General features: G+C 42.1%; 1 protein-coding gene across 1 annotated transcript in view; it reads left to right on the forward strand.

Annotated features, from left to right (window-relative positions):
* The window catches only part of DLGAP2 (DLG associated protein 2), a 690,779-nt gene that overhangs the window by 120,504 nt on the left and 555,306 nt on the right, over positions 1–14,969 (forward strand). The window lies entirely within an intron of this gene.

A 14,969-nucleotide genomic window follows, 5' to 3' on the forward strand; every position in this document is an offset into this window, starting at 1 on the left:
AGCCGGTTCTGAAGGACCTTTGTGACTGCCTTGTGATTTATTTATATTACGGCCCCAACGAAGATCAGGGCCCCATTGTGCTAAGCCTAGTACAGATCCATAGGAAGAGGCAACCTGTGCTCTGTTCATGTTATAATCTAACTAGAGAAGACTGAAAAGGATGGGAGAAAAGGAGTGATAGCTCTGTTTTCTAGGTACAAATAGATTTAAGGGCTAGATTTACAAAAGGACTTAGGCACCTAACTGCCCCTTTAGGTACCTAGATCCCAGAATCAGGCCCCACTGGAATTCACAGAGTCCCCGCTCAGCTGCCCCTAAACCTTGTAGGTGTCTAAATTTGTTCAGTCCCTAAATTTTGCAGTAAAAGGTCCCGAGGCACCTATCTATTTGCCTGTGTGCATGTGTGTCAGGGCTCCTAAAACCCAGAGTGATGCACAAAGATAGGCATTCCTCCACTTAACTCACCAGCAGGGCCTGATCCAGTAAGAGTGCTCTGAGCATCATAACTGGGCCTCTATAGATGAGCTCACACAAAACAGGGGGTGGACTTCTCTAATAACTTCTAGACCAGGATTAGGGTACTCACTGTGGGATGTGGAAGACTCCACTTCAAGTCTTCCCCTCTTCACCTGGGGCGGGAGAAGGGATTTGAACATGGATCAGCCTCTGTTTAGGTGAGTGCCCTAACCATGGGCTTATGGGATATTTTGATGTAGAGTTACCTCATTCTCTCCTGTTGAACCTGTTCCCCTGTGAATAAATAATTTTAAAAAGTCACTGAAGTAAGGGGCCTGGATTCTGGTCTCCCACCTCTCACATGACAGAGTCATTCTCATGCTTGTGTCCTCTCTCTGGCACGGTGATGCTTTCAGTATTTATTCAGAGTGCAACAGCTTCACCAGGAGAGATTGAAGGCATCCCCCATCCCCCGTTAGAATGTCCCATAGTTTAGTGCCGTGGTTCTCAACCTTTCCAGACTACTGTACCCTTTTCAGGAGTCTGACTTGTCTTGCATACCCCAAGTTTCATCTCAATTAAAAATTCTCTGGCCACCCAGCTCTGAAGGCAGCACTGCCGTCAGCAGCAGCACAGAAGTAAGGGTGGCATGATATGGTATTGCTATCCTTACTTCTGAGTTGCTGCTGGCCAGGGCATTCATATTGTTTGCAGCGTGGGAGGATTATTTTTTTTAATCCTGCTACAATCTGTCCCGCCCTGCAATACCCACTCCCATCCGCTCCTGCAATGTTGAATTTTTAATCCCTCTCCTGCTGTTATGGCAGTGAGTCCAGCAGGTTCCCAGTCCTGCTGCAGGGCTCTGGAGCCTGTTGTAAAACTAGGCAAATAAAAGGAGTTGATGTACCCTGGAAGACCTCTGCATATCCCCAGGAGTGCACATACCCCTAGTTGAGAATGACTGGCTTAGTGGTGACAGGTGGCAGATCCCTCTTCAAATCTTTTCACTCCACTCAGGTAGAGGGGGGACTTGAATTGAGGGGCTCCCACATCCTGGGTGAGTACTCTCACCATTGGGCTAAAAATTATGAGGGAGGGCTGCTACCCTGACCTCTTGCAGAAACATCATAGGCGCCTACTGCCAAGAGCAGATTTGCAGCTGAGAATCCCAAGCAGAGGGAAGAGCCTCCCTGTAACCCAGACATAGGTGCCTACCTTGGAGAGGGGTGGGGCTTCAGACATACCCTTCGGTTGGGCATCTCCTATTGTGCTGGCTTTTGTGAATCCCATTCTGAGATGCCATTTTCCTCCATTCATTGTACAGGCAGCTAGGCGCCAAACTCAAGCTTTGTGAATTCTAGTGATCTTCTGGACACCAAAGCATCACCATGCCCAAGTTATTTGTGAATTTAGCCCTACGTGACTTGCTAATTAGAATACAAAATGTCTGCAACAGATCCTGGAATCATCCCAAATTCCGCAGTCAAGTTCCTAAACACACATGGTCTTCAACAACTGTCTCCAATGAAAAGTTGGCTTTTTATAAGAACTTTTTTCCCCACATGCCCTTCTAGGGCTGGCCCTTTAAATTTCATGGAGTTAAACCTCTACAGCCCTAGAATAGGTATTTGTAACTAGCAGCTTCTGGCTGAATCTTGTTCTCTCACTTTCTTCCAGTTGGTGAGTACCTATTATATTTCTCTCAGTTTTCCTTTGCTAGTTGCAGCAAATTCCTGCATTATTCAAACTTAATAATCCGCTAGCAGGAAATTGAAATGGGAATTCCATATGGCTGTGTTTGTTTGAAATTGCTTTTTTGGTAGCAACATCATTTTGGTTTTCACCTACTTCTGTAGCTGGAGGGTTTTTATTAATACTATGCCTCTCACTATGGCGTTGAACACCTTAAAGAATTAAATATGCTATGTGAATGCTCTACATGGAACCTAATTTTTTCATTTCCTCCCGTTACACCCTGTAGCGGGGTGGTCACCCCACTCCAGGGCTGAAGGAGTTAAAATAGCCCTGGAGAGGGCTACAGCTGGGGGAAGCTGAGTGAGTAGCCTTATAAGAGGGCTGTGGGCCAGAAGCAGGGGAGTCTCACTCTAGCCCTGGAGTGGGAAGGGCTAGCTGCCTAGGAGTAAGGTACCTGAAGCGGAGCAGTACTGGGGAAGGGCAAAGGGAGCTGGGGAGTTCCAGCCTGGTAAGCCCCCAGGCTGCAGGCCTTGTTAAAGGCCCAAGAGGTACTGGGGCTGCAGAGGGGCTGCCTGAGGATAGGCAAAGGCAGCAGGTCCTAACCCCTTGCCAATGATGAGTGGCCATTACAGACTGCAATCTACCCCCGTGAGCGGGGGGCTAGATGATGACTGGCAGTAGTCACTGAGACAAGGTGGGTTTCTTTGAGAATCACAGCTGCTTCAGGAGATTGTACTCATGGTCTTTGTATGAGCTGGGACCAAGCTATCTCAGATTGTGAAGATAAGGACTCGAAATTCAGTGGGCAGCCAGTACAACTGTCTGAGAATTAGCTAGACATGCTCCCACTGACCTGCATTTTTCATGCTGTGTTTTGCACTTACTTGAGGGATGGGGTATTTTTAGTAGCTGTGGATTCCTTCATAAGTACAGTCAATTACAATAATTGAATCTGAAGGTCACAAGTGTATAGAGCTCCATAGCCAGGTCTGGATCTGACAGAATAGGTTGTAACCTTCTGACCAGTCAAAGGGGGAAGAAGTGTTGTTTTTGTTGCTCTTGCTATTTGGGTGTCTAATATTAGAGGAATCCAGGAGGGACAGGCTTGAGGTTGTTGTTGCTGCCAACTCTTATTTTCAAATATTATCAAATAGAAAAAAGGCTACCTTCTAGCATTAATTTAAGTAATTTAAAAACAGGAAGTGGTGCAGTCTTCCTCAATCCTTTTTGAGATGTTTGTTAGTTTTTTTTCCCCCAAAATAAATGTTTGCTCTTCAAAGGCTGTGTTCAGAAAATGTGTATGATATATGATGGCTGTGTGAGGATTTGGTGATTAAAAGTAACAGTGGTCTTCAAGTTTGGGACTATTGTAACTGCTCTTATTGGTATTGACAAGAATCTGCGGTAGAGCTAACTCACGTTTTCTTTCCTGGGACATCGGGGAAGTGATATTTTAAAAACCGAGTTGGGCTTCATTTTGCTTTGTGACATTGATGGCCAGATCATAAGCTGGTGTAAACTGAAGCCAATCAGTTGCATCCATTTACACCAGTTGAAAATCTATCCCTTATGAGATTTTATCTTTTTGTTGGGAGAAGGGTCTCTGTCCTTCGTTTTAATTTGATTTTGATACAACATATACTATACATCCATTGGGTTTGCCATTACTGAAATCCTCTCCCATTAATCCTTAATTTTGGAGGTAGAAGGAAACAACCTTTATTGCTTTTGCCCACAATGTCTTTTCAAATTACAGCCCTGTGTTACTTCTTCCAGATCTCTTTTTAATCATGGAGAAGGTTTTAGAAAATTTCCCTCTGGTTGCAGATTTGCTACCAACTGAAAGAGAATTCTAAATTAATACAACTCTTAACACATGTACATGAAGAAAATGAAATAAGGCTATATAAAAGTCTTATTTGATGGCTTAATTTCATTAAGAAGAACAAAGTTCTGATCCCAGAATATAGATTATACATTCACATATAAAATATTTTTCAGCAAACTTCTGATTATTGCTGAGTATTTCCTTTTGTAACCTTAGAGATTTTGTTTTAGTGGGCAAAAAAAGGAAAACTGTATGTAATTTAAATCTGATTTCTCTGTATTTCCTCTAAATTGTTCAACAAAGGTTGTCCTTCGTGACAAAATATCCTGGACCTGTTTCATGTATCCTCCTGCTATCTAGATCAGTGGTTTAATTTTTTTTTTCATTTGTGAACCCCTAAAAACTTTTGAATAAAGGTGTGTGCAGACAACTTTGGAAATCTTAGACATAGTCTGCAAACTCTCCAGGGGTCTGCGTACCGCAGATTGAAAACCTCTGATCTAGATGGAAAGGTGGAATTTTGCAGAGACTGATAGTAGAGCGGCATCGGGGGAGAGGGGAGAAATGCTTTTTCCCCACTCACAAAGTGAATCTCTAGCAAGTGCTTTTTGACAGTAATTTGATATGAAAGCTGACCAGTATGAATATGAAACTGAGAATTGGACAACAGCAGTCTCGGAGAATTTTGAAGAAACATAATTGGACAAGTCCAGGACATATCATCACAATACAGTGAAATACAACTAACAATAGACTTTTTATTGGAATCCCTCTGGGTGGGAGAAGTTTTGTACAGCCTGCCTTTGCCAACAGATGGGAGCTAATAAAGAGCTACTATGCAAGATTGTTTCTTTAGGATGGCAGAGATGCTGACAATTAACAGAGAATGATTGAGAGGCATTGCAAATGCTTTGCCAATTTCAGCAGCACTTAATGCCCAAGTTTTAGTGCTTCAATATTTCCAGCACTAGTACTGAGTTAGTCCATTCATAATGGCAAGGCCAGTGTTGCTTTGACATAGATCTCTTAGGTAAATTTTTGCTGTAGAGTATATGCAGGTCTGGATTAGAAGTGGAAAGCAAGATCACTCTATTTATGCTTGGTTGTCTTAAACAAGATATTCCACAGAGCAATTTCACAAATCTGGAAACCTGTTGCTAATCCCTGTGGATATGGCACATAATAGCATGGCATAAAGTAATACTTAGAATGGAGTTGCTGGCTATTTTAGATCACCTTTGAATAGTTATGGGAATTGTAGTGAAACCAAAGATCTCACTGATATTATCAAGACTAGTCTCCCCTAAAAAGCATAGTGAAATGTAATACTCTTGATAATATTTCAGAGTAACAGCCGTGTTAGTCTGTATTCGCAAAAAGAAGAGGAGTACTTGTGGCACCTTAGAGACTAACCAATTTATTAGAGCATAAGCTTTCGTGAGCTACAGCTTATGCTCTAATAAATTGGTTAGTCTCTAAGGTGCCACAAGTACTCCTTTACTCTTGATGATAGAAAACTGGTCACATTGGCTCCATAATAAGCTTCATCTGCTGAGCATTGTCTAGGCCGCAAACACAACTTTTCTATGCAGCATTTCAGCACTTCTATTGACACTAGTGTTTGTATGTTCTGAAAAATGAAATATAGTAATGCTATAAAGGAAAACAACATTTGATTTATAATAATTTGCAGCTCACAACAGCTTGCAAATAGAAGAGCTATTTTTTTCCCCCCTAGAGAAGAAGTATCCCTTCGGAAGTCTGGTAGAAAGCTGGTGATTATAAGAGGCTCAGTCCTACATACCTCATTTGTCCTAAGTAAGGAGTGGGGAATAGCTCCCAAAAGCAGCAAGAGTTTCATCCTGCAAGATACTGAATGTCCTCCACTCCCAATGAATCACTTGGAGTTGGGGTTCTCAACATCTCACGTGATGCTCAGCATCTCACAGTATGATATCCAAAAAGAAAGGAATAAAGGAAAAACAGAATAAATCTCCAAATGCAAAAAAACCCAAATCAGTAGAGGCAAAAATAGAAAATACGTCTATAATAACAGGAGGAAGCAAAGGACAATTCTTAGTGAAATTTCAGCACAGTTATAGAAGTCACTAGCATTACAAATTCTGCAGTGGTACATACAAGGACACTTTGGGATAAGTTGTATCTGATTATGAAGAAATCTTGCACTAAACATGAGCCTCATTTGAAAAATATGAAAAAGCAAACAAAATAATGAAATATGATCTGTAATCTGAAAAACAAGTAAGACTGATCCCACTAGGTTTGGGAAAGAAGAAACTAACAATATTTAGCACAGAGAAGCTGCAAATAACACAAGCTTAAAGCTTCAGAGGGGTAGCCGTGTTAGTCTGGATCTGTAAAAGCAGCAAAGAGTCCTGCGGCACCTTATAGACTAACAGACGTATTGGAGCATGAACTTTCATGGGTGAACTGTCACCCACGAGAGCATGAACTTTTGTGGGTGACAGTTCACCCACGAAAGTTCATGCTCCAATACGTCTGTTAGTCTATAAGGTGCCGCAGGACTCTGCCACTTTTACAAGTGTAAAGGTGTGCCTCTTGTTAAGGAAAAGTTAGCATATGTGACTCCATTTTGGTTTGGGGCCCACCATTGTCTAAAAGCAAACACATCATGCACCGGGAGGATTGTTCCTTAGATACTGCATTCCTGTGAAAAGCCTCCCCCTTGTTTCCAGCCTGTCTCGACTCCCGGTTTCTGTTCTTTGTCTGTTCCTAACTCCCTGCCTCCTGGCCTTGATGTGAGCCTCCCATCCTGATAAGAAAGGCTACTGGTGCATTGCTTTAGGACCATGTTGTGTAGTTGAAGTAATGGTCTAGCACGGGGAATGTACCTAGCAGGGATAGGTGGTAGATAAGGGAAGGGTTTGTCTATTGGCTAAGGTTTCCGATGCACGAGGGCAACATGCTTTGCTAAAAGATATAGAATCTCTGTATAACCTGCATTTGGGGTCTCCTCCTGACTAGTGGGGGGCACCATGCTTGAGTGTAATAAACTTAGTGTCTCTGGAAACTCTACAGTTGTGGACTTTGTTGGTGTGCCTCAGCCTAGACTCAAACTGTGTGTGACCTAGCAGGTATAATTTGTAGCAGTTCTTGTGCGTGACCTATCAGGTGTAATTTGTAACACTCTTAAGAAAAAAGAGAGGATTTGCCTTACTGGATCAAACTAGATCATCTAGTCCAGTATCTTGCCTCCAACTCACCTGTACCAAGATGCTTCAGATAAAGGGGCAAAAAGCTCATTAGTGGATATTTGTGGAATAACCACTGCATAGGAGAAGTTTCTTCTTAATGTTCAGCAGTTAGCTGCTGTCTTAATGTCGTGAAGAATGAGTTCATATCCTATTATTTTTAATTTATGTGATATAATTGTGGATGTTTATCCATATAAATGTCTAATCTTTTAAATCCTACTGAGCTCTTGTAATCCAGTCTGTTTTTATGACAATGTGTTCCACAAGTTACTTTTAACCATATAAAGTAAACTTGCCGGCTTTTCTGGGGGCATGTCAGGGCATGGCCTTTGGAGGTGGTTGCAGGCAGCTGTAATTTATAGCAGCTCTGAGGCTACTCCAGTTTATGCCAGGGGCTGAACTGGCTCCAGGGAATCGGGGATTACTGGATGCAAATAAGGTATAGACCTGCTGCTCAGTCAGATGTGACTTATCAGGGATTCACCATGGGATCTTAAAATCAAGCTGGGTTCTTTTTTCTCTCATATCTACTATAATAAAAGTTTTCTAGGTCAAATTCTGTCTTGAGTTACACCTATACAAAACCATTAGGCCCTCAGTAACCTAGGACCTATGCAACCTTTTCATCTTCAGTTGATTTGCACAGTGGTAATTGTTTGTAACTTAGTAAACAACTATGTTGATGGACAAGAAAAAAATAGAATCCAGCTCATTCTTACAGCCATACTAGCTGTGTAGTGCTAACAGGAGTAATGAGCATTAAAACATGCTTCTCACTACAGACATAGGGATGGCTGGAGACACACACTGACCAGAACTGCTGAGTAAATTGCTATAATTTTTACATAGTCACTTGAAAGAATAATTCTACTACAAAAAGTTTAGATTCTCTGTTTGTGAAAGGAGGTAAAGGGGACTGGGGTTTAATAATTTCCAACCTCTAAGAGGTTTTGTAGGATTTAAGTAATGAAGTTAAAGAACTTCAAAGGTTGCTTGCTCAGAATTCACAAAGCACTCATTTGTATTTTCTTAACAAAATATTTTATTGGCTGAGCTTATAATGCATTCCTCTCAACTTGATGGCATTATTGTCTGTCTGGCTGTTAAACTGTAACTTCTGAATTCTGCAGCCAATTAATTCCAAAATTTCAGGGAATATTCTAGGCATCAATGGACAAAAATCTATTGATGGGGAGGGGGTGGGAAATGGGGAATACATGGAAGCCCTGCCATCCATTTAGCACAGCCACAGGTTCAAGTGCCCCTGCAATTGACTTATCGATCAATCAACTGGTTTGATGCTTTCCAGTATAACAGTACTTTTGCTCATCCTCCTAATAGGAGGATACCCTGAATGATTTATCTCCCAGTCAGTTAGTTAATAAGGTGGGCAGGGAGACGGGGTATTCCATAGCCCCTGGCATGCGGATGAGTGGGTACAGAGCATGGGGAATGTGGAGATGGAGGAATGGGGGTGCACAGATCCCCTGTTGGGAGAGAATCTGGGAGCCCTGCTATGCTGAGGGATTGGCACAGTGTTCCTAGCATGGGAAGAGTGGGGATGAGGGACAGAAAGAGACCCAGGGAAGGGGTGAATTCAGGAAAGGAGTACTCCTAGAACCCCCGGAGGGGGGAGATCACACAGAACCACTGGAGGGTGGGTGAGAGAGAGAGAGACTGAGAGACCCTTGGGTGGGGGGAGGAAAAACTTTTTTCAGTTCAGGTGTGGGAAAGATGAAACAGAGTAAAAGGGGAAAATATAAAAGAAGCAAAATGCCAGGTCTTGTTAGTGACTCTGTCCCAAGTTATGGCAGTATGAGTGAACATGCTTTTGCAGATGAAGTTATCTGAATGCTAGACCTTGGCAAGTGACATGGCTCAACTTGCTCTGCCCTATCAGACCTAAAATGAATATATATATATATATATATATATTTTTTTTAAATTGGAAAAATAGGATTTAAAGTGTCGGCATTAAAACACATGATGCTCTACCTCTTCATTTCACATTGCGAGAAACTTTGGCTCTGATTTGGGTACATAAGCACATTTGTAACTAAGCATGTGAGCAGTTGTCTTTTCCTTCAAGCTAGGAATATGCTGAAGTATCTTAGCATTAAGTATTCTGTGCAGCAAGAGAATTTTTGAAAGGGATCTTAAACCTTATTCTTTGGCATTTGTTAGTCTCTAAAGTGGGGGAACAGGTTACCCTACATCTGCTTATGGTGATATTCTTCCACCTTTCTTTGAAGCATCTGATGCTGGGCACAGTCAGAGATGGAATTCTGGACTAAGTGTCCGATATCCAGTATGGGAATTCCTGAGTTGCTCACCGGGGGTCTATCTCACAACTGAAGGTAAACCCTGCTGGCTTTGTCTTGCGAACTTGTATTTCTACCTTTGCTGCGGAAAGGGGGCATTATATAAAACAGCATTCCATTCTGTGTCTGCATTTTTATATTTCTCTATCTACAACATACTACAATTGTGCTTACTGCTGTTCCAGTCACTCCAGATCTGATCTAATTTGGATGAGGATTACCTGTTCAGGTAGAGATGCAAACAATTAAAACATAAATCCAAGACTTCTCTATGTAATTAAAGAAAAGTAAGGCATTTTAAGAAATAGGATTGCAGTATGTAAGTTAATTTAAAGGAAGAAAGCAGGAGAGAGGAGAAAGTGGAGAGAAGGGAGATAATTTGCTAAAGAATTCTGACTCCCTCTACTGAGTAAAGAAATGGAGGGGAGAAAGTGGGAGGAGAGCCGTGAGAAGAGGCATTCGGATGCCATGGAGATGGGTACAGTATAAAAATCAGTATGTGGAGGTTGATATTAAACTCCTGCCAGCCAGAAATTGGTTTTATACAGGGCAGCAGTGTAAAGAAAAGACCGCAAGAATTGTTGTAGTCTTTTCTGCAATATTTCTAGTCCTGATGTAGGAAATGGGCAATAAAATGCCCTAAGGGCCTGGTTCTCCATTCTTCTACACTAGTTTTACATGGGAGCAAATAATTGAGTTCTAAAGCTTTAGCCTGTCTCCTGTACATTTGCTTTTTCTTTAATGTCTGCTTTTGTTTTTCTTAATTTCACTCTAATCTGATTGAAAAAAAAATCAAGCTCTCCTAAGAAATACGTTATGCTGCTTCATGGGTTTGGGATTTTGCAGAAAAAAAAATTGTGCCTGAGTGGGAAGGAACTAAATGTTCAGCTGTGGTACAAGATAACTCAATAAGACTGTGTTTTCTAATCTCCATGTCTGTGTAACACTGCTTTGAAAGATTGTCCCTTTTCATTTTAGGATTTTCTTTGTTCTCTGCTTTTAATTTTTCACTCTCAGTACCTAAGTGCTGATGCTGTTATTTATATCCACAGGTATAAAGAATGTCAGTTCAGATGTATTACATGGTACTTAAAAAAAACCCTTCCATGAAATGTAATAGAACAATTTTAGTTTTCTGAAAATTATGGTGGTAATAATGCTATTCTTTTAAAACTCAAGTTTCCAGCTGATTTATGAATTGGTATAAGAACACTTGGCTACTTGAGTCCAAATCCTGCTCTCCTTACTTATTTAAGTAGTCTCATTGGCTTCAGTGGGACTATTTCTATGATTAGGTTAAGTAGGATTTGGCCTCTGGTCTGCAGGTCTCTTACAATAATAAGTAGTGCCATAGGAAAATACTTACTGTACCTTAACTACTCAGAAGTATATTGCATACAAAAGTGTATTAAATAACGTGATTTTAGCTTGCCAAGGCAATCACTCAAAAGTCCAGAAATGGCAGCTTTGCAGTTGCCTGTCCAACCTTAATTCTGTCCCCTTGTGTCCTATGTCCAATGAAGCACATTAGGCAGGGTCCCTGTGGGGGTGGGGGGAGGGGGAATAGTTTGCAATCATGTAGTTAGAGACCATATTCTTATGCATAAAGGAGCAGCATCAAGGTTGCACAGGCAACAACAGTAAATCTTTTAAAAAAGAACAAAGAGTACTTGTAACACCTTAGATACTAACCAATTTATTTGAGCATAAGCTTTCGTGGGTAAAACCCACTTCATTGGATGCATGCAGTGGAAAATACAGTAGACAGACACACACACAACATGAAAAAATGGGTGTTGCCATACCAACTTTTTTTCATGGTGGGTGTGTGTCTACTGTATTTTCCACTGCATGCATCCGATGAAGTGGGTTTTAGCCCACGAAAGTTTATGCCCAGATAAATTTGTGGCACCTTAGAGATTAACAAGTACTCCTAGTGTGTGTTTGGTTGGTTTTTTTTTTTTTTTTTTTTTGCTGATACAGACTAACAGGGCTACCACTCTGTAAAGTAAATCTGTTGTCTCGGTTTCAGGGTAACTGATCCTCCACAAGCCATTGAGGGCACCCACAAGGTTTCTGGCTCCTAGCTGTCATCTCTCTTGGGTGTAAACCCAAGGAAGCCAATTAAAAACTATTAAAGTACTTGGCAGACTTATTTATATCTATCCCTGAAGTATCTAGGTGCTGATCCCTTAAGACCCACTGAAGTCCTTTCAAATATCACAAAAACCGGCTTTTGAACTGAAAGGAGACCAACACTGCCACTCTCAGCCTTGAATTAGAAGATTAACTACGTTAGCTGGCAGCACTGTTACCATAGGAGGGTGGAGATGAGCAGGAGGAGTGGACTCCTGGGGCATGTGCTGGGTCTGGGGAACGGTTAGGGGGAAACCAACCTGGCCCTCTTTCTTCCCTCAAATGCACTGAAAGTTGGGGAAGCTCCTCTCACATGTCCCCCAGAGTGGGGAACGGGCTATATGGTAGCTCCCAGGCATTCCCCGTGTAGTATTGTGGGGCTGCTGCTGTTTTGGGGGCAGTGCAGGCCTGGGTCTTGTTTTGGTTCAGCTATTCTTTTGGCACACGGCCAAAAGTTTCCTCAAACAATAAATAACAAATTGCAAGAACTTTTTCTAGTAGAAAGTATTATACAAAACTAACCACAGTGGTAATGCCAGCTCCCCCATGATGCTATTTTGCCAAAACAAAAATAACCCCCCCCCCAACAGTTATAGATTGACTGACTGGTATGTTCTGAGAGTGGCAGTATTCTCTTTTCAGTCAAAGCTAAATCAGGCTTTTCTGATACTTGCAAGGAGTTCAGTCAGTCTTAAGTGATCAGCACCTAGGTATTGCAGGGATAGATATAAAGAAGGCTATCCAATACCTTAATAGTTTCTAATTGGCTTCCCTTTGGAGTAGCCACGGCAGATATAAGTTTTCAGCCACAGTTACATTTAGGTTGATAGCACTTTTATAGTCACCTTCCTTTCTAAGGATATCAGAGTGCTTTGTAATGATGGATTAAGCCTCCTGACCCCATGAAAGAGCTACCTATTGTCCCCATTTTTATAATAGAGGTTTTGTGATTTACACAGGTCATGCAGCTAATCTGTGGCAAAGGTGAGAAGAGCCTAATTCCTAACACTCAAGTTCTCGGCTCTAATCATTAGCCATGCCCCTTCTGTCACTTACACCAATGGGACATAGAGTGCCAAAGTCCCTGCTGAGCATTTTGGGATCTTGGTATTTGCCAGCTCATGTCTTTTACAATAAGACAGGAGATGCAACTAGTAGTCTCACACGTGACATGTGATGTTCCTGTATCTTCAGTTTATAAGAAATCTTGTCCATCTTTAAACAAGTAAAGGTATTTTCTCTCTCCATATCAGGTAATAGTGTACCAGAGTGTCCTGTCCTTTGCAAACAGTGTAGTGTGGTGGCAGTCATTCCTCCCCCTCTGGCTCAGAGGGAGGCCAGAACTCCTCACTAAACAGACAATCTTTATTATGAAGTGTGTCATCTTGGGGATTGTATGCCTCCGATGAAGTGAGCTGTAGCTCACACAAGCTTATGCTCAAATAAACTTGTTAGTCTCTAAGGTGCCACAAGTACTCCTTTTCTTTTTGCAGATACAGACTAACATGGCTGCTACTCTGAAACCTGTCATCTTGGGGATTGTGACAAGCTTTCTGTGCTAGCCAAAAGAGGGCAGAGATGTTGAATCAGATGGCTTTTGGGGTTCATCTCAGCAATGTCAGGGATAAATTGAGAGACCCAATATTACATCTTTTAGATTATGCAGATCCCCTCTACATCCAAACAATTAGAAAAAAAAAAGTCTTTCCCTTGGTGACCTTTCAGATTCTCAGTTTTAAAGAAAAGGCAGTTTTTTACTGAAACCACTTCAGTGTATAACAGCTCTTCAGAAGATTCTATATTAGGGGAAGTTCCAGAACACAGCACCACTGAGTTTATAACTTGCTGTACCAGATGACTGGAAGATAGCTAATGTAACACTGATTTTTTTTTAAAAAGCGCTCCAAAGGCAACCCTGTCAATTACAGGCCAGTAAGCCTAACTTCAGTACCAAGCAAATTGGTAGAAACTATATTAGGGAACAGAATGATCAGGTTCATAGATAAACATGATTTGTTGGGGAAAGAGGCAACACACTTTTGTAAGGGAAATTCATGTTTCACCAGTCTGTTAGAATCCTTTGCAGGAGTCAACAAGACTATGGATAAGGCTAACAAAGTATTGTAATGCCCCTATATATAAATCCATAGTATGCCACACCTTGAATGCTATGTCCAGTTCTGTTTGCCCCATCTCAGAAATGATACAGTGGAACTGGAAAAGATTCAGAAAAGGGCAACAAAGTTGATCAAGGGTAGACAATGGCTTTCATATGAGGAAAGACTAGAAAGATTAGGGCTGTTCATCTTAGAAAAGAGATGACTAAGGGGGGTTATGGTAGAGTTCTCTATTCATGATTTTATAGAAGTTTTTATCCACACAATACAAAAACAAGGGATCAACCGATGAAATTACTAGGCAGCAGGTTTAATACAAACAAGGGAAGTACCTTTTCACATAAAACACTGACCTGTGGAACTCATTGCCACAGGATGTTGTGATAGCCTCACGTATAACTGGCTTAAAAAAAGAAGTGAAGTTCCTGGAGGATAAGTTTGTCAATGACTGCTAGCCAAGATGGTAAGGAACACAACCCCACGCTCGGTGCATCCCTAAACCACTGACTACCAGAAGCCAAGAGTGGAAGACAAGGGGGTTAATCATTTTGTAATGGTCTTGTTTGGTATGCTCTCTGCCAGAGACGTGATACTGGGCAAGATAGACCATTGCCGGCCCCAGTATGGCAGCTCTTATGTTCTTAAGTGTATGTATGGGAAAACCAAGGCACAAGGATAAGTCAACATTTTCAAACGTGATCTCTAATTCTGACCATGATTTTTTGGTTCTTGTATGAGGGTGGCAAATGTGGGTAGCCCAAAGTGCAGCAAAGTATGGGATGGTCTAAGGCAGTGTTTCCTAAACTTGGGACGCCGCTTGTTCAGGGAAAGCCCCTGGTGGGCTGGGCCGGTTTGTTTACCTGCCGTGTCTGCAGGTTCGGCCGATCACAGCTCCCACTGGCTGCGGTTCGCTGTGCCCGGCCGATGGGGGCTGCAGGAAGCTGCATCCAGTACGTCCCTCCCTTCCTGCAGACCCCATTGGACGGGCACAGTGAACCGCGGCCAGTGGGAGCTGTGATCAGCCAAACCTGAAGACATGGCAGGTAAACAAACCGGCTGGGCCCGCCAGGGGCTTTCCCTGAACAAGCGGCATCCCAAGTTTGGGAAACACTAGTCTAAGGTATCAGGGTGGTCTACCACTGTAAAGCCCTGTTCAATGATCAGACCCTGCTGGGAAGGG

Source organism: Lepidochelys kempii, chromosome 3 (genome assembly GCF_965140265.1).
Source record: "Lepidochelys kempii isolate rLepKem1 chromosome 3, rLepKem1.hap2, whole genome shotgun sequence".
In the NCBI taxonomy this organism is placed as follows: Eukaryota; Metazoa; Chordata; order Testudines; family Cheloniidae; genus Lepidochelys; species Lepidochelys kempii.